The sequence below is a fragment of the Lycorma delicatula genome, chromosome 9 (genome assembly GCF_047948215.1).
Source record: "Lycorma delicatula isolate Av1 chromosome 9, ASM4794821v1, whole genome shotgun sequence".
NCBI classification, from domain to species: Eukaryota; Metazoa; Arthropoda; class Insecta; order Hemiptera; family Fulgoridae; genus Lycorma; species Lycorma delicatula.
Window position 1 is genome coordinate 35,181,744 of NC_134463.1, and position 25,370 is coordinate 35,207,113.

Below are 25,370 nucleotides of genomic sequence, written 5' to 3' on the forward strand. Positions count from 1 at the left end.
CTTTGGATTGGTTACTATTACAAACATAAACCTAGTCACTCTGCAGAAGAATAGATTACAAAATAGTGACTGATGCACAACCCTCCATCATTTCTAACTAATATTTAATATTTACATAACAAACGAGCTAAAAAATATAATATTCCAGGTACTACATGGTTGTATATGGTACTAATAACAATAATTATTTTTATTAAAAATAAATAGAAAAGAAATAATAATAAATAGAAAAGAATACAAATACTAGCTAAACACTCAGCTAAGCCTAATCAATCAAATAAGCAACACATTTTTCATCAAATTTTTCTGATGAACTTAGATGTCTAAATCAAGGATATAATATCCTTTCCAATAAGCTTAATAAGCATCAAGATATGTTTTATTCATAGAAGAAAAGCTTGAAAGATGATTTTTATATATATATGCTAAAACCCTATGAGGGGTTTTCTGACAACCATCAGGCGTGTCCCCAAGTGGAGGAGAGGCTAGATGGGAAATAAAATACCACCCGCAAACCAAAACAAATGAAATCCAGAGCCTAAACCCACATTTGGAGGCTTTCTGGTCAATTTCTGATCCCCATGTGAGGGGTGGCTGCAGTTTCTGCTCTGGTAACTGACAATCCCTGGTTCTAACAACCCAATGGAAACATTAAACAAACCAATTAATTAGAAGCCATCATAATTCGTGGCAATAAGATGATACTACTCCACATGATTTAACCAATCCACTCAGTGACAGCCAGCAACCAGGCACTTGGATTCTAGAGGATATGGGCAATTACAAATGCACAAAAAGTTGTTTTTCTGAGAAACTCCCATCCAAAACTATCACATACATTGACATCTTTAACATCAACACTTAATTCAACCCGAAAAATTACACAACATAGTATCAGGGTTAGATTAGTAAAATATCCAGATTCAAACCACCACCCCTACAAGAAACATGATTCACTGATGAAGACACGACAGATTACGGAAAATACCGCATCTTCATGAGTAAAACAGAAAAAAAGCATGTCACCTAAGGCGCTCCACTTCTGGGTATGGCCTTTATTATTCACAAAAGTATAATCAACTCTATCAAAGAAGTCTCCCCCATAAACAACCATCTTATGGCCAATGCGGATACAGTGCGCCAACAAGAATTCCTTGATTAACGTTCATGCCTCCATCAACACAGGTAACAAAAAGGCCCCAAAGCACCAAGAAATTCTGCGTCAAACTTGAGAAAGTCATAGCAAAAATCCCCAAAGAGGACACAAAGATGTTAATGGGCGACTTCACTGCACAAGTTGGCAAAGAAACAGAATATCAGAAAACTGTAGACAGATATCCCAAACACAAATTTACTAACAAAAAAAAAAAAAAAAACGGCACAAGACTCATCGAACTATGTTAACAAAACAACCTCAAACCTACAGGGGGAGAAAAACAGCACAGAATATTCGCCTACAAAAACTCAAGAGGGCCTACGGGAAAATCCACAACAAAAATGCTTGTCCATACACACAAGAATCAGGTACAACACGGATACTGAATCTCTGTACACCAGCAAAACCCTCACACTCCACAAAAAAGGAACCTAGAAAACATCTTGAAAGATGAACACAAAATTATGAGAAAAATTTTCGGCCCAGAAAATGCAGAAAGTTACAGATTGAAATCGCAGAAACCCACCGCTGCAAGATCAGACACACTAAGAAGATTACAGTTTTGTAAACACATCCACAGACTACCAACAACAAGGGCCCACTCACAATATTCTTTTTCAGAATGAGTGAAAACCATCTTCTGGATCCCATAAGTAAAAAAAAACCCTACAAAAAGCTCACATAAATTTGTCGGAAATTTTTGACAGAAAATTGGAAAGTGGTAAGTACAGTCACAGAATAAAGTCTCGAAGAGACCAAGAATCAAGTGGACAGAAGAACAAAAGAGAACCTTTGAGAAAAAATGAGAGCTGCATGGTAACACAGAAATCATAATAATTTTGCTTGATTCAGCAGTGTCAAATCGCAAATGACAACAATAATAATATACTAAAAACTGACAAATCATTGGGTAGAATCAACAGTTGAATTGATACAGTAATAAATACTAATAACAAGATACAGATACTAATAACAAGACTGTAATCAAAACTGGTATTCTCTAAAGATAAGATAACTTTTTCTGTTCAATCATGAAAGAAAAATTGGATGATGAAGAAAACATAAGGATTGTATGAATTATTTATTGTACCTGAGATATAAGTAAATATACAATAATTTAGGTAGTACATATCCTGAAAATGCAAAAAGGATGAAAATTTTAATGCTATATTAGGAAAGTAAGTCTATCAACAAAATTTCATGAGAAAAGAACCAAACAGAGATACTATTATACGAGTCAAAAAGAGAACCTGGAGTAAATTGGAGGCTCAGAAGGGATATATATACTATGGTAGAAGCAACTAAGACGTAACACCTTACATTTAGTAGCTTATGAATTCTATATCAAATGCCCTCACAGGCAGTTTATGAACCATCCATTGGTGGCAGATAAGAATAAGACCATGAGAAGGAGCCCGACAAAAAAGTAAATTAGACATCACACGACAAAACAGGGGGTCGATTAGTTAAAATCCTAGACAGTAAACAACCCTAGATACTATTCAACCCTTTGAAAGTTGCAAGAAATGGAATGAATGTTTATAAACTTTTTAAATGCCAAAAAAAAATCACATTTAACAAATATATTTTCAGTAAATTTGATACCTGGTTTAGTGAATGAGATATATTACTCTCACCCAGACTTTTCAGCTGATGTTATTGCTGATAGTTTTTTCTGTTACAAAACGTATGGTTGAAATATGTGCGTGAAGAATGCACAAAAATGTGGTTGTAGTTAAACTATGTCTGTTCATTTAATAAATCATATTTTAAAAAAATTATAACTAAATTTCATTCAATTAGTCATTAAAAATAATTATATTAGTTTTCACTGATGACCACCATGAACAAAAGCATAAGGTTTTAGTGACCTGTCTTTAATAGTGGTAGCTACTACTGATCAGCTGAATCCACTGCTATACAGCAGTGGATTCAGCAAGTTATCAATCAAATGCTGACTTTTAGTAAATAGTACTAGTACATATAGTACATCACCAACACTTACATAACCATCTTTTCACTTCATACTGCAGTGAAAGCTTGAATTCAGACGGGACATATTGAAAATTCCTACCAATAATTAAGATTCAAGATATTGTAAATAACAGGGGAATGGTCATATAAATTACTAAATGAAAATAAAGAAAAGAGAAACTGATGATGTATAGTACAGTCATGTAACAACAAGGCGTGAAAGAATAATGGTAAATAGGTGACATCAATCATGCCATGCTAATAGATGATAAGGCAGTAGTATTATCTTTGTAACAAGAATTAACTACCCAACAGAAAACAAGCTAGTTTTAAGAAATATGTACAAATTAAATACTAAATCTTATAATAGTAGTCAAATGATTGACTTTTTAATTTGTTTAATCACGAGGAAAGTTATTGGATTAACAATAAAAATGTTGAATTACTCAAAAATAAACTTCCAATCAAAGGATGTATTTTCATTACATTAGAATTACAATGGATAAAAATTAAAAAATCAATCAAATTTTCAATTGTGCAAATTTCATCTTATATGTACAGATAGTTGACATTAAAAAAAAAACTATTTAGAAAAAAAAATAGAAAGTAAAATATGTAACATCAGCAGATAAATACAGCGAATTGTATAACATACAAGGCTGATTTCCCCTCAAACTGAATCAACAATGATTACACTTACATCAGCAACTTTTATGAGAAAAAAAGCAATACAACAAAGACAGAAAAAAAAACTGATGAAGTTACTAACCTTGGATTCATTTTATTCAATATTATGGGCATTAAGTACACTGAACTTACAAAAAGATGAAAAATACAAGGGCATAAACCAAGACAAACAAAATAAACATTAAACAGAAAGTAAAAAAGGTGGTGTAAACCAAACAATAAGTAAAAGCTTTAAATAAAAAATAAATAATTCTTGAAAAACAACAAAATTTCAAAACTAAATTTATTCAAAATTACATCATAAGAATAATGCTTTGCAATAGTGATAAATAAATACACAGACCTTTTAAAAGAAAACAAAAACTTGATGGTGCAAGTTTTTCATATAGTGGATGGAAAAATTACCAGTTTCAAGTTTTACAGAACCAGTTTTTATTTGCAATTAACTGTAGAATTCTAATAAATTACACTTTTGTTTTGGATTAGTGCCAAGTGTTTATATCACAATAACAAATGTACATACAATTATATAATTCACCTCAATCGCTTCAATCTAAATATTAATAAATATTTCACTTTACAGATATTGACACAAAAAAGATAAATATAAATTATAACTGGGTATTTATCAAAAATCAATATTGCCAGTAACAACAAATAACAAACAAATCAATATGTCAGTCAATACAAACAGAAAATAACCAGCTACTATAGGTGATTGATTAATAAGCACTAAAATTGTATAGATAAATGAAGAAATTAATTTAATAAAAATGAAAATGAATATAATAAAAACAGAATTAATCAATTTAATAATAAATGTAAATCTAAACATTCAAATAAAATACTGAATAAATTACTAATTCATAGCATTAAGTTAAAAAAAAAACAAAAAAAAAAAAAAAACACTAGTTTTTATACTCCTTTCAATTATGAAATTAACATATACAAATTAAAAATAAATTAATTAACAAGATTCTAAAATTATAAAAAATAACAATTTACAAAATAGTATGAGAAAAGTAAACATCTAATAACCCATACAAAAAACAAATCAAGACTGATCAGATTGGGAAAATAAATCCAATACGTTCAAAAAACCAGTGACATTAAAAAAAAGATAATTAAAAATAATTAAAATTTGACAATAGTAACTGGCTTAAGGAAATAAATTTAATTTGGTAATTCAGACTTGTAATCAAAAATTTAAAAATACGATACCAAGATAACTCTTTCATTATCTACCAGTAGAGCAGCAGAATGATTTATTTTACTTTTAATTGATTTATTTTAGGTAATAAAAAAATAAAAAACAAGAAAATCCAAAAATTCTGAAGAACCAGAAATGGTAAGTATTCATCAGATATAAATGATAAATACAATACAAGATCAGTTTTAATTAATTTTAATACATCAAAATATGCTCTCGCTCACTCACCCTCCTCAACACACCCACACACGCGCACACACTCCCAAAAGGTGTTAGCCAAAGTTAAGGGAATAACTCAGATCAGAATAAAAAAAAATTGAACAATGTTTCTATCCGCCATTTTGTATTTTTCCAAGGAAATTTTATATCTTAATGAATCTATGTTTTTATAAAATTTGTCATATATTTACCCAAAAAAATCTTCTATAAAATAATTAAATATGAAAATATTACTTTTAATAATTCCAAAATGGCAGCCGTTTAAATTTTTTTAATCATTAATAGCTTTGGCCCATCTTTACAGTTCCATTCTTGCCACAAGGCTTGACCATCTCAATTTGCTTTTGGTTATTGTTTCTCCTATACCTTACTCCAACCTGAGATCTTATCAAAGTATTCTTTTTCTTATCATTTACTTTTACTGTCAACATTCACCTTTCCATAGCACTCTGAGTTTTCTGCTTGTTATCTATTATCTCCTTCATTAACAGCTAAGTTACATCATTACGTACAATTAAAAACTCTTGTTCTGTTTTCCTTATAAATTTTTCTAGTTACCACTCATTTCCAGTTTCCAAATGTTAACCATCCCAGTTCCACTCATCGCTTCAATTCCTCACCTTCTAATATGCATCCTGACCTAAGTAAATTAATCTTGAACTTTACCAATAGTTTTACTATCAGTTATTTTTTCATCATCCTTCCTCTTACTTTCCATTATTTTACTTTTCTGCAGATTCATCTAGAGTTCTATTTTCTTTGATGCACTGTGTAAGTTCTTGATCACTTCCATTAATTCGTTCTTACTGTTAGCTGTTATCGCACAATATTATCTGCAAATCTTAAATGAGTCAGTCTTGTACCATTCACCATTATACCTTCGTTTCTCCGATCCAACATGCTCATAATACCTGTTCATTCCAATCTCATGGTGATATTTTATATCCCTGCCTAACTCACTTCTCAATTTTAAAAATGTCACTAGCTTTTAAAAAATAAAAGTTGGGCCTTCTATTTTGAACAAAATAATACCTTACTTGTTAAAATTGGTTGATAAAAACCTGAGATATAGCTAAAATTGTTGTAGTGAATGACAAAAGTTATGCAGTCTGATAAATTTGTTCCAGTTTTTACTTCCTTCAATAACTGAAATAAAAATAATTAATAACAATAGTACAGTAGCTATTCATAATAAAAAAATTCAAATGGCCGCCATTTTGTAATTTTCACAGGTAAAATTTTCAAACTTATTTGTTTTGTAGAAGATATTGTCAGGTACACCATTATTTTATTATTGTCAGCTAGTCCATTATTAACATATACATTTTTATTGAAAAACACAAACTGACGGATACAAGAAAAAATTAATCAAGTTGATATAGACTACAAGCATTTTTTATTTTATTCTGATGTTGGAAATCAGCCCATTCATTTTGGCCAAACTTACCTGATACCTATATGCCGACCAATATATAGCCGGGAATATGTATATATAGATTCAATATCTAAGGTATATTTGTTAAGGTTAAAAGATAAACACAGAACAAAAAGTAATGAGAGATAACAAGAAATGTGTAAAAATACTGACAATTACATGAAAAAAATAAAACAAAAAATACAAGGACGAACAGCTGTCGTCCTGAAGAGTTTAGAAAGGACAAGATGAGCGCGTCTTTGTTAAATGTTAATAGCAAAAAACCTTTAGAACAAGGGAAGAATAATGCATGGATCGTTTTACCTGATACTAACTTTATATCTGTTGTCCGCTTTACAAATACTGTACGATCACTAATTTTAAAGGTCCCGTTACTTTAGTTTACAAAACTATTATAAAATGTTCAAATCTAGTAAGTTTGTAAGCGAATCACCAGAATATATCGATAATATAAAATAATTACGAAAACTTCGATACTTTAGAAATGATCGATTATCCGAAAAAACATAATTGAATTCTTCATTCTTTCCTACTTTATATTAAAATTTAAAAAAAAAATATCAAATTCATTCAAAATTAATATTTATTCATTTAATGATGTATTTTGGATGTCGGAAAATAGAAAATTAGTAAAAAATTTACATAGCGATACAAATAAAAAAAAACGACAATTCAACAAAAACGCAAACAGAACTACTAAAAACATCACTAACAACTAATAACGAACAACAAAACTAAAAAGTAACAGAACTATTAACGAAACTGCAATAATAACCACGAATACTCGAAGCAAGACAAAGGCAACCACAATCACCAAGAGCTGAACCTAACCTAATTAATTATTTATTACTTAAATAATTGTATACGAAGAGATTGATGAAGCAATTAAACACGTAAAGGGAGATGAAAATTTAATAATAGTTGGAGATTGGAATGCAAGCATTGGAAAAGGCAAGGAAGGAAATATAGTGGGTGAATATGGGCTGGGCAAAAGGAATGAAAGAGGGGACCGACTTATAGAGTTTTGCACGAAGTATAATATAGTAATTGCCAACACCCAATTTAAAAATCATAATAGAAGAATATACACTTGGAAAAAGCCAGGCGATACTGGAAGGTATCAGATAGATTATATCATGGTTAAGCAAAGATTTAGAAATCAACTCGTTGACTGCAAAACTTACCCTGGAGCAGACATTGATAGCGACCATAATTTGGTGATAATGAAATGTAGATTGGGGTTTAAAAACCTGAAGAAAAGTTGTCAGATGAATCGGTGGAATTTAGAGAAGCTTGAGGAAGAGGAGGTAAAGAAGATTTTTGAGGAGGACATCGCAAGAGGTCTGAGTAAAAAAGATATGGTAGAAAATGTAGAAGAAGAATGGGAGAATGTTAAAAAGGAAATTCTTAAATCAGCTGAAGCAAACTTAGGCGGAATAAAGAGAACTGGTAGAAAACCTTGGGTTTCAGACGATATATTGCAGCTGATGGATGAACGTAGAAAATATAAGAATGCTAATGATGAAGAAAGTAAAAGGAACTATCGGCAATTAAGAAATGCTATAAATAGGAAATGCAAACTGGCGAAAGAAGAGTGGATTAAAGAAAAGTGTTCAGAAGTGGAAAGAGAAATGAACATTGGTAAAATTGACGGAGCATACAGGAAAGTTAAGGAAAATTTTGGGGTACATAAATTAAAATCTAATAATGTGTTAAACAAAGATGGTACACCAATATATAATACGAAAGGTAAAGTCGATAGATGGGTGGAATATATTGAAGAGTTATACGGAGGAAATGAATTAGAAAATGGTGTTATAGAGGAAGAAGAGGAAGTTGAGGAGGATGAAATGGGAGAAACAATACTGAGATCTGAATTTAAGAGAGCATTAAAAGATTTAAATGGCAGAAAGGCTCCTGGAATAGACGGAATACCTGTAGAATTACTGCGCAGTGCAGGTGAGGAGGCGATTGATAGATTATACAAACTGGTGTGTAATATTTATGAAAAAGGGGAATTTCCGTCAGACTTCAAAAAAAGTGTTATAGTTATGATACCAAAGAAAGCAGGGGCAGATAAATGTGAAGAATACAGAACAATTAGTTTAACTAGTCATGCATCAAAAATCTTAACTAGAATTTTATACAGAAGAATTGAGAGGAGAGTGGAAGAAGTGTTAGGAGAAGACCAATTTGGTTTCAGGAAAAGTATAGGGACAAGGGAAGCAATTTTAGGCCTCAGATTAATAGTAGAAGGAAGATTAAAGAAAAACAAACCAACATACTTGGCGTTTATAGACCTAGAAAAGGCTTTCGATAACGTAGATTGGAATAAAATGTTCAGCATTTTAAAAAAATTAGGGTTCAAATACAGAGATAGAAGAACAATTGCTAACATGTACAGGAACCAAACAGCAACAATAACAATTGAAGAACATAAGAAAGAAGCCCTAATAAGAAAGGGAGTCCGACAAGGATGTTCCCTATCTCCGTTACTTTTTAATCTTTACATGGAACTAGCAGTTAATGATATTAAAGAACAATTTAGATTCGGAGTAACAGTACAAGGTGAAAAGATAAAGATGCTACGATTTGCTGATGATATAGTAATTCTAGCCGAGAGTAAAAAGGATTTAGAAGAAACAATGAATGGCATAGATGAAGTCCTACGCAAGAACTATCGCATGAAAATAAACAAGAACAAAACAAAAGTAATGAAATGTAGTAGAAATAACAAAGATGGACCCCTGAATGTGAAAATAGGAGGAGAAAAGATTACGGAGGTAGAAGAATTTTGTTATTTGGGAAGTAAAATTACTAAAGATGGACGAAGCAGGAGCGATATAAAATGCCGAATAGCACAAGCTAAACGAGCCTTCAGTAAGAAATATAATTTGTTTACATCAAAAATGAATTTAAATGTCAGGAAAAGATTTTTGAAAGTGTATGTTTGGAGTGTCGCTTTATATGGAAGTGAAACTTGGACAATCGGAGTATCTGAGAAGAAAAGATTAGAAGCTTTTGAAATGTGGTGCTATAGGAGAATGTTAAAAATCAGATGGGTGGATAAAGTGACAAATGAAGAGGTATTGCGGCAAATAGATGAAGAAAGAAGCATTTGGAAGAATATAGTTAAAAGAAGAGACAGACTTATAGGCCACATACTAAGGCATCCTGGAATAGTCGCTTTAATATTGGAAGGACAGGTAGAAGGGAAAAATTGTGTAGGCAGGCCACGTTTGGAGTATGTAAAACAAATTGTTGGGGATGTAGGATGTAGAGGGTATACTGAAATGAAACGACTAGCACTAGATAGGGAATCTTGGAGAGCTGCATCAAACCAGTCAAATGACTGAAGACAAAAAAAAAAAAAAAAAAAAAAAAAAAAACTTAAATAATCAAAAAATTGCTGTAGATTAGTCAAGGTTAGCGAGCGTAGGTTAAGTCTGGTTAGATTATTTATTTTCATGTTTATATCTTTAAATATAATGTTTCATTATGATATTTTTTTCGATTTTCATTGTGTTATTTGTATCACTATGTAAATTTATACTAATTTTCTATTTTCCGACACCCAAAATGCATCATTAAATGAATAAATACTAATTTTGAATGAATTTGATATGTTTTTTTTGTGATTTTGGGTTGAGGCACATCAACTAAATAATTACCGAACAAAATATTAATAATAAAATAAAATTGGACATATTCCAACAAGAGATGGATTTAATAATGCGGGTAGTGTTTCGATTTAAATAAAGAAGAACGATATTTATTTCAGATCATTTCCATAATTAAACTGAAATATTCAATCGACTTTCAATTATATTATTTAAAACCATTAAATAGTAAGAAAGTGGAGCTCATGTAAATTCGAATCGTAACTTACACCACACAAATATACTGATTGCAAATAATTCTTTACATTTTTTTCAAGTACAGAACCAGTTTTATCCGGAGTAAAAGAACTGCCAAAAATAAGGTACTAGGTTAGATTAAATTCCCAGAAAACAGATAACAAAATTTTAAATAATATTGAAGATCAATATGCAATCATTATTAAAAAAAAGTTAACTATTTAAAAAACAAAACGTTGTTTCGTTGAAAACACACGAAATCCCAATCAGGTGTTTCCACAGGCGAACAGCATGCATTATTAGTTAAATTTCAATTTCCATTTTAATAAATTTTACCAAGCCATTTAAAATATCTTTAAAAAAATTTATTTAAAATAAAATTAAAAGATTTTTTTGTAGAAGAAATATCGCTCGGTTCATTAATTTTTAAGTAATATTAACTAACAATTAAAAACTTTAAAATCATGAATTTTAGTACCCATTCTACGAATATATTAAAAAAAACTCCCTTTCAGCATGTCGAAAAGCGGAGGTAGATTTCACCGGTGCTAAGTAGGGGATAAAAAAGATTTCCACCTTAAAGTTAAAAAAAACTTCAAATTTACTCAATACGACATGTAAAAAAATTCACATGTTACAAATTGTCATCTTACGATTCCACAAACATTTTGGTATTCCCTTGCCGTAGGTTTGGTCATATCAAAAATTGTTTCAGACAAAGGTTTTAGGTAATGTTTTATGAGGACTAAAACCACTTTAAACGGATTCGATACTACGCCTATTAAGGAAGGTATGATTTTTTTTTTGTCTTCGAAACCCTATGTTTTTCATCCCCTGGGCCAATGTTTGGTGATATCAAAAAAGTTTACTTGGATAAGTTTTAGACCCTTATCCAAATAATAATAGGAAATTTAGACGAATTAGATATTTTATTTAATAACAAAGTTATAACGATATTTTGTTTTTTCGAAAAAGCCTCTATCATTAACACCCTCATGATCAGATTTTGCCCATTAACGAACTCTGCCGAGATTTTGTGTCGTTATATTTTAGGTATCAATTTGTAAGTGATTGGCGCAAAATTACGGCAGTTATCGTGTCCACAAGAAAGTGAAATATATATATAAACTTTTGCGCTTACGGTGGTTTAGGGATCTGGGAGATGTGAAACGCAAAGATATGTAGAAATTTTCGGGATGTCGAGACTGTCCAAAAATATAATGAAATAAACTATTTTGTAATTTGGGAGGTTTTACCAATTTACAAACCCTTAAAACTGAATAATTTATTCGGTTTGAAATAAATATATTTTACGTAAAAATTAAAATAATTTATTTTTAATTATTAAACATCTTTTACTGATTTTGAGTAAAAGTCGATTTAAAACCATGACCTCTCGTTTATACTATACTAAACACCGGACCTTTATTATTAAATATCAGCTCATTATTTTCATGTCATTTAAATATAAAGTGATGCGTTGATATTAGTCTAAGCTGCCCTGTCCTATTCGTATTGTATTATAATTAATATTAAATTTAACTTGTTTTTCAAATTACAATTTATTATAAACGTGTTTATAAAGTTTTTATAAATTTTATTTTTACAAGATATGCATTTTTAATATTTGATATAAATGTTTTATCTCTTTAATTTTTAAACAGATAATTTAATTTTGAAACAGCAAATGTAATAATATTTTTTATTATTCTAAGCCGCAACACTCATTTATAATTCTATTTCATAATATGTCCACATTAGAATGTAAACATATTATAATTCTATTTCATAATATGTCCATTAGAATGTAAAGAACAACAAATATATATATATATATTTGTATGTAACCTTTTACTTCAGGGTCATCTTTTTTTCTATTTAGCCTCCGGAACTACCGTAAGGTATTACTTCAGAGGACGATATACATAAATGTAAATGAAGTGTAGTCTTGTACAGTCTCAGTCAACCATTCCTGAGATGTGTGGTTAATTAAATCCTAACCACCAAAGAACACTGGTATCCACTATCTAGTATTCAAATCCGTAAAAAGGTTATTCTTGCCTTTACTATGATCTGAACCTTTTAACTCTTGACTTCGACATCAGCTGATTTGTGATGAAGAGATAACCATTAGACCAGCCCGGTGGAGTTTACCAATTAAGCCTACTAGTCTTCAAGATCTGCGAAATCGAATTGTTACAGCAGTGAATTCAATAACCAGGGACCAGTTACCAATAAAAATAATTAACTATTATTTATAAATTTCGATATTTACATCCTTCTAGGAAGTATTGTGATCGCAAAAAATGTCGATTTTCAGATTTCAACGAAAATTTACATATGACCATTCCTTAATCCATTTTGACAATTTTCGGCGCGATATGTCGAAATATTCCGAAAGTCGAATCATGGTACCCATTACAATAGGTAGCTTCTTATTGAAATCTACCTAATAAAGGTTCATATAGTTTTCATTAAAGTATTTTGAATTATTAATTATTTTAGGTTATTTTTTACATTTACTATTTTCATGCATTTATCTTAGCATTATTTGTATATTATTTACCTTAGCATTAAAATGTATACACATTTTAAATAAATATTTTGTGATACCGCTCTAATAAAGGTTTTACCTTTTTACAGTCTCCTCAGATCGATCCAAGCAAATGTTGTTTCAGTTCCTTTTACTTTTCAGACTAGATGGGGCTGTAGCTCTAGAAGGGAAAGTATTGTAATCGGTCAAATTTGGACATATGCTGTTTTCATCAGATGTTGACTTTTTGACACCTAAAGAACCCAAAAAACCAGATTGAAAATGTCCGAATGTTAACGTTAATATGTACGTGTGTGTGTGTGTGTGTGTGTTCGGTGTTGGCCTCTAAATCACCTTATATCTCCAAAACTGTTGGACGATTTTTACTTCTATATATGGGGCAATGATGCCATTAAATTTTAAACTTAAATTGTTAAGGGATGATACTGTACAGAGCAGTGTCATCTTTAGTGTCTCGAGATTTCGCCTACTTAAGGTCAAATTTTCTTACGCACATTTGTTAAAAATTTTTTTTTGCAAAACTGCACCTTCATAAAAAAAATGCTGTTGTAGTCGACTTCTATGTCGTGACGCCACAGATGAGCGGTAGATTTAAATAAATGAATATTTCAAAGGTAAAAAATAAATTCGGTCAGGCTGGGCTTCGGACACGATCGCTCGGTTGATTAGGTACCTTGTGCGTTAAGCCTAGCGTCTACACCAGTTTACCGACAGTTCAGACGAAGGTATGAAAATACAATAATTTAATTAGTGCAGACCGTCGCCACTAGTGCCGCCACATTAGCGCGAATTAATACGGTATGCGCGCACGCTTTAGTTAGAATCATTGAATTATATAAACGACAAATAAAATTATAAATTAAGCTGTGTGTTAAAGCAGCGCATCAGAAACAATCCACAGTTGCAGGACTTTCCCGTCACGCGGCTAAAGCAGCGTTTGCGTGACGGGAAATTCCAAAAACTGTATAGTCAGCTTTTTTTACGTGGAGTAGCACACTTACTCATTCTTGACTAATTTATGTAATGTACTATGTATAGATCAGAATAAAATATTTTTTTTTAATTTTTGGTTCAATGATCACCTTAAAAATCTTTCCTTCTTTAACGTTTATTACATATGTGCTGCTTAGCAAGTAAGAGCACGCGTAAAATTTGTTACTTTACACTATTTATTCGATTCTTAATGCATGTAAAACCCTTTTTTGGAATCACTATTTACAACATTATTTTTTTTTTTTTAAGAAAAATACAATCAGATAATACAGGAAGTTCTTGTGATGCAATGAGTGAAGGTGTAACATTTCTTTTTTAATATTATAGTTTACTTTAGTCTGGCATAGGATGCCAGACTAAACCTACCAGGTTGGTCTAGTGGTGAACGCGTCTTCCAAATCAGCTGGAATCGTCTTGGTTCAAATTTGGAAGTCGAGAGTTCCAGAGTTCAAGTCCTAGTAAAGTTAGTTATATTTACACGGATTTGTATACTATATTTTGGATACCAGTGTTCTTTGGTGGTTGGGTTTTTCAATTAAACACACATCTCAGGAATGGTCGAACTGAGACTGTACAAGACTGAACTTCATTTACACTCATACATATATCCTCTGAAGTATATAAAAGGTAATTACCAGAAGCTAAACAGGAAAAAGAAAGAAAGATGCCAGGCTAACATAGTAGACATATATTCTTGGAGATAGTTCAGTTTTATTCAGCTATAATTGTTACGTTATGGCGCTAAACATGCAGACATGTAAATAAAAATCAAGTTTTTATGGGTGAAATAGACTTATAATAACTATTTTAAAAAGTTTTTATTAAGGTAAACTTTATTTAAGGTTTAATAAAACTTGTATCTAAACATATAACTGCTGAATTATTTGCTACCTTAAAAAAAATGTTCAAAACTATAATTTTTTCAAAGATAATTTTTTAAGACTATATTATCAATTTGTAAAAAGTTACTTCAAAATACAAGATTAAAAAGTTGCATAATACTATGTGAACAAACTTACTAGAATGAAAAGTTGAATAAACCTTCTCTACGTGATTAATTAACGAATAAAACAAACGGCAACTAAAACATTTTATAAATATAGCTACAAAAATAAGAATAGTGTATGTGTGTGTGAGCGCGTGCGTTAATTAAAAATATATATTAGCAATCTAGTCGAAAATAATAATCCGTTAACGTACACAAAACCGATAAAATTCTGTTATTTAAAACAAACAAGAAAAAAAATTTATTGCACGATATTTCACCAGCCAATATAATTATGGTCTGACTATTATAAAAAAAATAAACTTCCGTGTACAAACATAAAACCTAATTAATTATAAAGTATAATCTAAAAATGGTTGAACTTAGATTAAGTTCATATCTAATTAGAATTCAGATTTCATCTTGGTTAAAAAAAAATCCGCTTCAATAAAAAAAATAAGCTATATGATGATTTTTTTATCCAGATCTGTTCTTATCGGTTAATAACCTTTATTACATACAGTCTGGAACTAATGTTTTTAATAACACGAATGAGTTTTTTTTAAATTGCATTAGAACCTTAATATGAGTTCTCAAAATGATAATTTTAAAAATTTACATAGCTTGACGGTAGATAAAGGATCACACAAATTCAATACCACATTCTTTTAAGACTTTTACCTTAACATGTTGATATTAATATTGATATTGTTTCATATTAAGCTATGTTGTTACTTAGCGCCAGAGCCGTGGCGGGAATAATTCGGTAGTTAGCAACGGTCACAATTATTTCAATAATATCAAGATTTAACTTGTTCATACGAACATATTTTTGAAGTTAAATGGGGTGTTACCTTCTCTTTCTTTAAATGGCAGAATTTAAATGATTTAAATGGCAGAAAGGCTCCTGGAATAGACGGAATACCTGTAGAATTACTGCGCAGTGCAGGTGAGGAAGCGATTGATAGATTATACAAATTGGTGTGTAATATTTATGAAAATGGGGAATTTCCATCAGACTTCAAAAAAAGTGTTATAGTTATGATACCAAAGAAAGCAGGGGCAGATAAATGTGAAGAATACAGAACAATTAGTTTAACTAGTCATGCATCAAAAATCTTAACTAGAATTTTATACAAAAGAATTGAGAGGAGAGTGGAAGAAGTGTTAGGAGAAGACCAATTTGGTTTCAGGAAAAGTATAGGGACAAGGGAAGCAATTTTAGGCCTCAGATTAATAGTAGAAGGAAGATTCAAGAAAAACAAACCCACATACTTGGCGTTTATAGACCTAGAAAAGGCTTTCGATAACGTAGACTGGAATAAAATGTTCAGCATTTTAAAAAAATTAGGGTTCAAATACAGAGATAGAAGAACAATTGCTAACATGTACAGGAACCAAACAGCAACAATAACAATTGAAGAACATAAGAAAGAAGCCCTAATAAGAAAGGGAGTCCGACAAGGATGTTCCCTATCGCCGTTACTTTTTAATCTTTACATGGAACTAGCAGTTAATGATGTTAAAGAACAATTTAGATTCGGAGTAACAGTACAAGGTGAAAAGATAAAGATGCTACGATTTGCTGATGATATAGTAATTCTAGCCGAGAGTAAAAAGGATTTAGAAGAAACAATGAACGGCATAGATGAAGTCCTACGCAAAAACTATCGCATGAAAATAAACAAGAACAAAACAACAGTAATGAAATGTAGTAGAAATAACAAAGATGGACCGCTGAATGTGAAAATAGGAGGAGAAAAGATTATGGAGGTAGAAGAATTTTGTTATTTGGGAAGTAAAATTACTAATTAAGATGGACGAAGCAGGAGCGATATAAAATGCCGAATAGCACAAGCTGAACGAGCCTTCAGTAAGAAATATAATTTGTTTACATAAAAAATGAATTTAAATGTCAGGAAAAGATTTTTGAAAGTGTATGTTTGGAGTGTCGCTTTATATGGAAGTGAAACTTGGACAATCTGAGTATCTGAGAAGAAAAGATTAGAAGCTTTTGAAATGTGGTGCTATAGGAGAATGTTAAAAATCAGATGGGTGGATAAAGTGACAAATAAAGATGTATTGCGGCAAATAGATGAAGAAAGTAGCATTTGGAAAAATATAGTTAAAAGAAGAGACAGACTTATAGGCCACATACTAAGGCATCCTGGAATAGTCGCTTTAATATTGGAAGGACAGGTGGAAGGGAAAAATTGTGTAGGCAGGCCACGTTTGGAGTATGTAAAACAAATTGTTGGGGATGTAGGATGTAGAGGGTATACTGAAATGAAACGACTAGCACTAGATAGGGAATCTTGGAGAGCTGCATCAAACCAGTCAAATGACTGAAGACAAAAAAAAAACCTTCTCTTTCTGAAAAATTCCGTTATCGTTTTATTTCGGCGTGCTATTGCCATGTTACATTATTTTTCAATTTTTGCCAAGAAAGCAGTTATTAGAAAATCACATGTTTTTCTCTTAACCAATAAGGTAAAAACACAGTTTAAAATTCATGGCTTTACTTAAAAGAAATCTATCACCTTCATATTAAATTTTTTATACTTAACTCAGGCAGGAAAAGCACCGTTCTACAATGTCACAAATGAAGTTGCTGGCCCGGTAAGAATGAAAAAAAAATCAGCAAGGCGTCACAAATAAAAGCTAGGCGGTAGCAAAAACAATCCCTATTATTCATGTACAAAAAAGAATAGTGGGTGGGAACAATCAGCTAACAAGGGGCTACTTCTGAAAAGGAACTACAATGGTGATATTTTTACCGCTCTGACCTGGACCATAATAAATCACAGAAAATGTACACAACAGAAAGAAATGTGTGTATTTTCATAACAAATTCAACAGTTATTCCCTTTCAAGTAAAAACAAATCAGGTTTTATGTGAATATGGGATTTTAACAAACACGTGTACCTCAACTCCGTTTTTAAAAGTAAAGTACAATACTACACGTGACACTACGATCTTTTGTCTAAATCAGAATACAATAGTAAAATATGTTATTTTTTGACTAAGAAAATGGGTAGGGTAAGAATCCCAGACGACGTCAACACAGTACAATACTTTCTTTTCATGTTTAACCTCCGGAATTACAGTAAGGTATTACTTCAGAGGATGAAATGTATGAATTTAAATGAATTGTAGTCTAGTAGTCTCAGATCGACCATTCCTGAAATGTGTGGTTAATTTAAAGCCAAACACCAAAGAATACCGACAAAGTACAGCAGTATCGGCAAAATCCAGTAGCAACCTGCATTGTCCGTATAATCACAACTCTTAGAAAGGCAACTGCTGTCGGAGCGCGCCAACAACCATACTTGGTTTCGTTACTTTATAACAAAAACGTACATGTGACAAACCTAATTAATTTATTTATAATTTTCAACATGAAATTATTTTACTTTTTAACCCTGGAGTAGTCGCGCGGTTGACAGTTGTCACCCACCTGCCATTATTTAAGGGTTATTCCCTTTCCATAACCCCCACCATTCTGTCCTTACCAGTATCTTTCAAGAAGAGCCTATTGTTGGAATCTACAGTGTCGTCGTTCAGTTTACCCTTCAACTAAGAAAGGTATTTCACCTCAAACTAGTTTGGTTGAGAAGTGTCCCCCACGCGACCTTTTAAGTTATTTTACCGGTAAGTAATTTTTTCTTTAATAATTTGTTTTATGAGATAGATATTTATCAATTTGTTATTTTTCATCTATTTAGTTTTTTTTCTTCCAATAGAAATAATACCTAAACCCTATTTTATTTTTATTTTTACATAGATCATGTCACAAACTAACAAAAGAAAAGTTGAGTACTCATCAGATCCCAAAATTTGGCAGCAGTGGCTCAAAGAATTATCTGATGAAGAGGAAGAAAGGGTTTTCAAGAAGACTGCACACTAGTTTCTTACTGTCCAAAAAGGAATCGGGCAGTTCTTCTAATCTCAACATTACATCACGACAATTATATCGATGAGGAAACAGGTGAGTTATCTAAGCCTGAAATCGTAACATTTTATAACCACACTAAAATTGGGTTGATTTACTTAACCAACTAATAGCGAGGTACAATGTGCAAAGAAATACTCGTCGATGGCCAACGGTTGTGTTTTTTAATCTCTTAAATATTTCAGCGATCAATGCACTTTGTATTTACAAATCGAATTCAAAAAATAAAGTGAGCAGAAGAAGTATATTTTTACAAAATTTGGCATGGGAAATGGTTAAACCACAAATTCAATGTAGGTCTACAATATTGCAACTACCTATTGAATTAAGGCACCGGGCATGTATCCTTCTTGGTACTTCAATGCAAGAGCCAGCATCAACAAAAGGAAGAGAAGGTGCTAGAGGAAGTTGCCATGACTGTGGGCGACAAAGAGATAAAACCACAAGGAAATGGTGTGATAAATGTGAAAAGTGGATGTGCAATGATCATTTAAAAAGTGTTTGCCAAAATTGTTTTTAAAATATTTGTATTTTGTATTAAATTTATGATATTCATAACAGTTAAAAATGTGTTTGCTTTTATAATAGAATCTACTTACGGTAAATTTGTGACTTTTACTTGTACTTAAAAATGCTTTTGTTTGCTTTTACAATACATTTTTCAAGTTATTTCATGATTGTTTTTATTTATAAACCCTTTCTAACATTAAAGTAAGGCATAAAGATTAATAATTAAGTAAGTAATTAAATTGTAGGATACCAAAAAAAAAAATCATTCTGTGGGTGACACTGGTCAACCACGCGACCATTCATGTAACTGTTAACCGCGCGACTACTCCAGGGTTAATCAAATTAGTAACATAAAGTAATTTACTTTGTCAATTTCAGAATTATTGTTTATTTACGAGTATATTTATATCGAAAAATGTTAACATGTTCGTTCATAATTTTGGAGATGATTTTTGCACTTCATTGGTATGTTTTTCGACGAGTTAATCACTATAGACCAGACCAGTGCCGCGGCGGGTAACTAACTAGGGATGACAATCGAAAAATTTTTGGGGCTATCTTGTGGGTTCTCAATAGGGATTATGAGAATCAAAAAACAACCACATAAGCATTATTAATAATTCTTTGATCCTATAAACAAAAGTACTTAGTATAGTTTTATACTTTCTTTTTTCAAAATACTCCAACAATTCAACAATCTTTTTAAATTTAATAATAATTATATATATATATATATATATATATATATATAAAATGTTAATCTAAAAAGATTGCTTACAAAATGTGTTTTGTTAACAGCGAGGCAAATCATGAAGAAAATCAAAATGTCCCATGTTTTAAAACTCATCACTACAACAAAGTGGATGTACACAACCTCACAAATTTTTCAACATCCAACAAAAATTATAAAAAGATGGTCGTTTTGGAAAAAAAAGTGGAAAAAGTGTTAAAACATCCAAAAGTTGTAAGATGACGTGACGTTACACAGGAAAACCAGCTTAAATTACAAAAGAAACTTAAAAATTCAAAATCTCAACTCTAATTTAAAATGTTGTTGCTATTTAATTATTATTTAGATGATCAGCTTATTTTATTATCACATTAATTCTTCAATCGATTAAGATAAACACGTGTAGTCACGTTTCATTTCTGAACGGCATTTAAATACTTCATCGATGAGTATATAACAGCTTTCTTATCCCATACAACAGTCGTATAATGTTAAAAGAAAATAACAAATTAAGAAACTCAATATATGCATGATACTGTTGGCGTGGGTAAAAACGGCAATATAGCAAAGACAACGTCAGGTCAAAATTTAGGAAATAGTCTTCATTTCAAAAAATAAGGAACGAAAAAATTAACTGTAATGACCGACCCAAGAGCGGGATCAGGGAGAAAGATCTAACTGAATTACAAAAACATCAGTTATACAACTGCGCAGACTACAAGAATAGAAGCTTCTGTAAATATTACAATGTTGCCCGATCGTCAGAACAAAGCAGAATTGTAGGCTGATAATCCATTACAATCTTTAGATTTACAGGACTCTTTATCTAGGCAACGTAGGATTATCGACAATTTACTACAGTATGACCTTGAGTTCCTACAAATGGCACCGTGGCATGTCTACCTGAGCTTCTATTTCTGTTACTGGCACAATAGTTATGCTATGTATTTTCCAGTGAGTTTGAAGATTTATTAACGGTAAAATAACAAAAGTGATCATATTTTATCCAAAAGTTTTCTGTTAGAAAATTTCATTACATTTAATCAATTATTTTTCAAAAATGAAGAAAACAGTTTACACCGTACGCAATAAATTTTTAATTAAAACAGATATTTTACATTTAATTTTAATACAAGAAAAATATATATAATATAAAAATGCTCCTTAATACAACGAAGATGAAGTGGTATTTGAGAAAAAAGTCATAAAAATTGTATAATAGAACAAGCTGTAATGTTTTCCTTGTGGAATTCTAATTACAAATTGTTGCTTTTTTCCTGCCTCCCGCTCCGGGAGGGATCCGAAATTAAGCATAGCACAGCTCGGAGAGGTGCCTTCGCCTTAAGTCATGGGGAGGAGCAGAGTTGAAAAATTGTTAGCAGTTAGTTGAAAAGCATTATTTGAAAAGTTGTTGGCCGAAAAATATCCAAACTAGGAGAACAATGATAAAAAAAATTAGACGATTAATAAAAAACATATTGGAATTTTTCTACACGTTTCATAAGGACATATAAATATGGATACGGATAAAAATAAATAAAAAAGAGCATTGTATTTCGCTTTTAATCTTTTTTTCAATCGATTGCAGATAATTTTAATAATGAAATATAAAATGGTTCAAAAATAAAGTCGGCTTCAGATCATTTAACATTATTAGGAAGAAATTATTTAGCATCAAAATTCATCGAAAAATATATTGGCGTGAAACTATATTACGTAAAGAATCTACTGCGACCAAATAGAATCATAACTCTGGTTTCATAGAAAAACACATGAACGGTTAAGATATTTCAGAATTTTCAATTTACACAGAGATAAAGATATCCGATGAAGTAACATTTATAGTAAATGAATATTAATTTAAGTTTGGTTATTATCGGTTAACCGTTTGCAAGTTTACTTACACAGCGAGAAATCGGTATCTTTCATTTAAAAGGTATTTAAAAAAAAGGTAAATTTTTACGGAACATTTCCCCCTTTTCAATAATTTTTTATTATAACATTTTTATTCCTTTTATCTCTTTTTTTATGAACAGACCACGAATGTAGAACGACAACAAAATCTGAACATTAAACATTAATGAAACCAATTATTTATTCGTAAACTTGAATTTATCTTAATTAAAGCCAGTTTGATTGCATAACGTTTTAAATAGCGTTCGAATGTTAAATAAATAAATGTACATATCAAATTCCAAATAAATGCAAGGTTCACCTTCAGCTCGAAGTTTGCACGTATTGTTGATACTCGTGTAGAACGGACAGTTATAGCTAACAGTGTAATCTTTCATTAAAGGAGAAAAATAAAACAGTTTCGAAATTCTATACAGTTTACATCCGTTCTATATGCGTCTAGAGATAAAAAAAAGGTCAACAAATTGCATTGTTAAATAAATAAACAATGCATAACCATTAAAAAACGGAGTATGTATTTTTTTTTTTTAGTGTTGATCAGTTTTAATTCATAATATCAATAATATTATCGATTTTCCTAAAACAATAAACACTAAAGGAAATTTTTTTGATATCTATGGATAATGCTGAACTATTCAGAAATTTCAATAAAACTTGATAATTTAATCATCATATTGATATCATCCACAATTAAAATTAGGAATGATTCTTACCAAAACAATTTAATTAAAAATAAAAAAAGATGTGTTAAAAATGTAAATTTTATAAAATTAACCGTGTAATACTCTAGCAGAAGTATTAAAAAAATAAATAAATAAAACCAGCATTAAAAATCTTATTCTAATAAGTTATTAATATTACTTAATTTTTTGAAGTCTGTCAAAAAAAGATATCTAACCAACCCTTAAACACCGCCGACTTCAAAAAGTACGAAATTTATATTTCAGGATTAATGAGGGAAAATTAATAACCGCTGATCTTTTTTAAAATGTGTGATTTTACATTATATTTCACATTCTTTAGTTGTTTGTTTTTAATTCTGGAGAGCCAAAAAAATTGTTTGTTTTTTTTAATCCAGAATATAAAATACTGTTTATTTTAGGGGGGGGGGGGGGTGATATAAAGACTTTTTAAAAGAGTATAACGGAAAATTAAATATATCAGGAATAAGAGAATTTATTATATAAATAGACAAAGTTTACAACGAATTAAAAGAAATACATAGATAAAAAAAGAAGATTGATAGAAGGTAAAAGATCAGAAATTCTGATGACAAATATTTTCTGTTGTGTTTATGACGGTTTACGGTCATAAAATAGGGCCAATAGGTTTAAACAGAAAAGAAAATAACAGAGGTCTTTAAAACGTAAATGATGGAAATCGGTGAGATTATCACAAGTTCGTTAGAACTTCGCCGGTAAGAGTCTGCAGTACTGGACGGCACGGCGAAGTCAAAGAATTATGTTTACAGTTCTAAACATGACCTAATATAAAAGTAAAACGAAAACTGGGGAAAAAATTACAAAACAAACATGAAAACATTATGTTTTAGTTTAATTTAAAAAAATAGTAGTATAGAAGTAAAAATAAAAGTGAACACAAAAAAAAAAAAAAACACGAACAGAAGTAAAGTGTTGCAAGTTTGGCAACAAAATTTTTTTATTATTACATAAAACAGAAATAAATTCGATCGGTAAAATTTTTATCCTACTATAAGAATTATTTGAACTAATTGATGGAGAAATAAAAAAAAAGTTCATTTAGTAATAATATAAAAAGTGTGTCTACGGATACGAAAAAATCGAGGGTTACATTTACAAAGTAATAAGTGCAATATTACGTCACGGATCTTCGATTCGTGAAGGTCATTATGCAACTTTTATTAATAAAGGAAAAAATGGTATGAAGTGAAATGGAATACGACTATCAACAAAAAAAAAAAAAAAATTGGCCGATAAATTCGAAAAATGTGTATTTGTTTAATCTAGAAAAGCAATAAATTTTAATAATAAACCCATAAGATAACAATCAGTAAAAAAATAAAGTAATAATATAATAAAACGCAGTGATATCCAAAAAAAAAATAACAATGAAATTGTAAACCGGACGGTAAGTACAATTCTATTATCAAAATCTGTAATTAATTTATAATTTTGTTTAAAAAAATACATGTCAAAGATATGTAATAGACAATAAATAGATAATAACAAAAAATTGAAAAATTTATTACATAACTCTTACCGGCCCCGATTTCATTTATACGTAATACATATCACAATTACAGAAATAATACAATTCTTATGAATGTTCGTTGTTTAATAATATAACACTACAGTATTCAGTGTAAAGGAGAGAAATTTATGGTAATCTACTAAAGGGACAAACTACTGTCTGCACAGACTAAAAACACTCCGGGTTCTAAGCTTTATAAAAAAAAAAAGTTTCCACCTTAAAGTTAAGAAAAACTTAAAATTTACTTAATACGACAATGGCTGCAAGTGAAAACAAAAAGTCAATGTTTAGCATACAAGCCCCATCTTCTTAAAATTCCAGCAACATATTGGTCATCCCTTGCCGTAAGGGTTGGTCATATCAAAAATTGTTTCAGATAAAAGTTTTAGGTAATGTTTAGAGGACTAACGATCTCTTTAAACAGATTCGATGCCGAGCCTATTAACGGAGGTATGATTTTTTTGTCTTCAAACCCCCATTTTTTCCATCCCCTGGGTCAATGGTTGGTCATATCAAAAAAATTTACTGTAATAAGTTTCAGGCCCTTATCCAAAGAATGAGTAGGAACGTTAAACGAATTCGATATTTTAGTTAATAACTAAGTTGTAGCGATATTTTGTTTTTTCGAAAAAGCCCCCCATTTCTACCACACGGTCTGATTTTGGCCGTTAAGAAATTCAACCAAGATTTTGGGACGAGTTATTTTTAAGGAACAGTTTGAAAGTGATTGGTGCAAAATTACGGAAATTACCGTGTTCACAAGAAAGTTAAATATATATAGGCTTTTGAGCTGACGGTGGTTTTGGGAGTCTGGGGGATGTGAAACGCAAAGATATGTCGAAATTTTCCCGAAGTCGAATCATGGTACTATAGGTAGCTTTCTTATGAAATCTACCTAATAGTCATTACGATTATAAAACAAGACACACCACCTGTTAGGGAATTTGTTTAACGATAATTT

At 30.7% G+C, this 25,370-nt stretch overlaps 1 protein-coding gene across 4 annotated transcripts in view; it reads right to left on the bottom strand.

Moving 5' to 3' along the window:
- Nucleotides 1-25,370, bottom strand: part of Atg18a (Autophagy-related 18a) — a 172,840-nt gene that overhangs the window by 96,962 nt on the left and 50,508 nt on the right. The window lies entirely within an intron of this gene.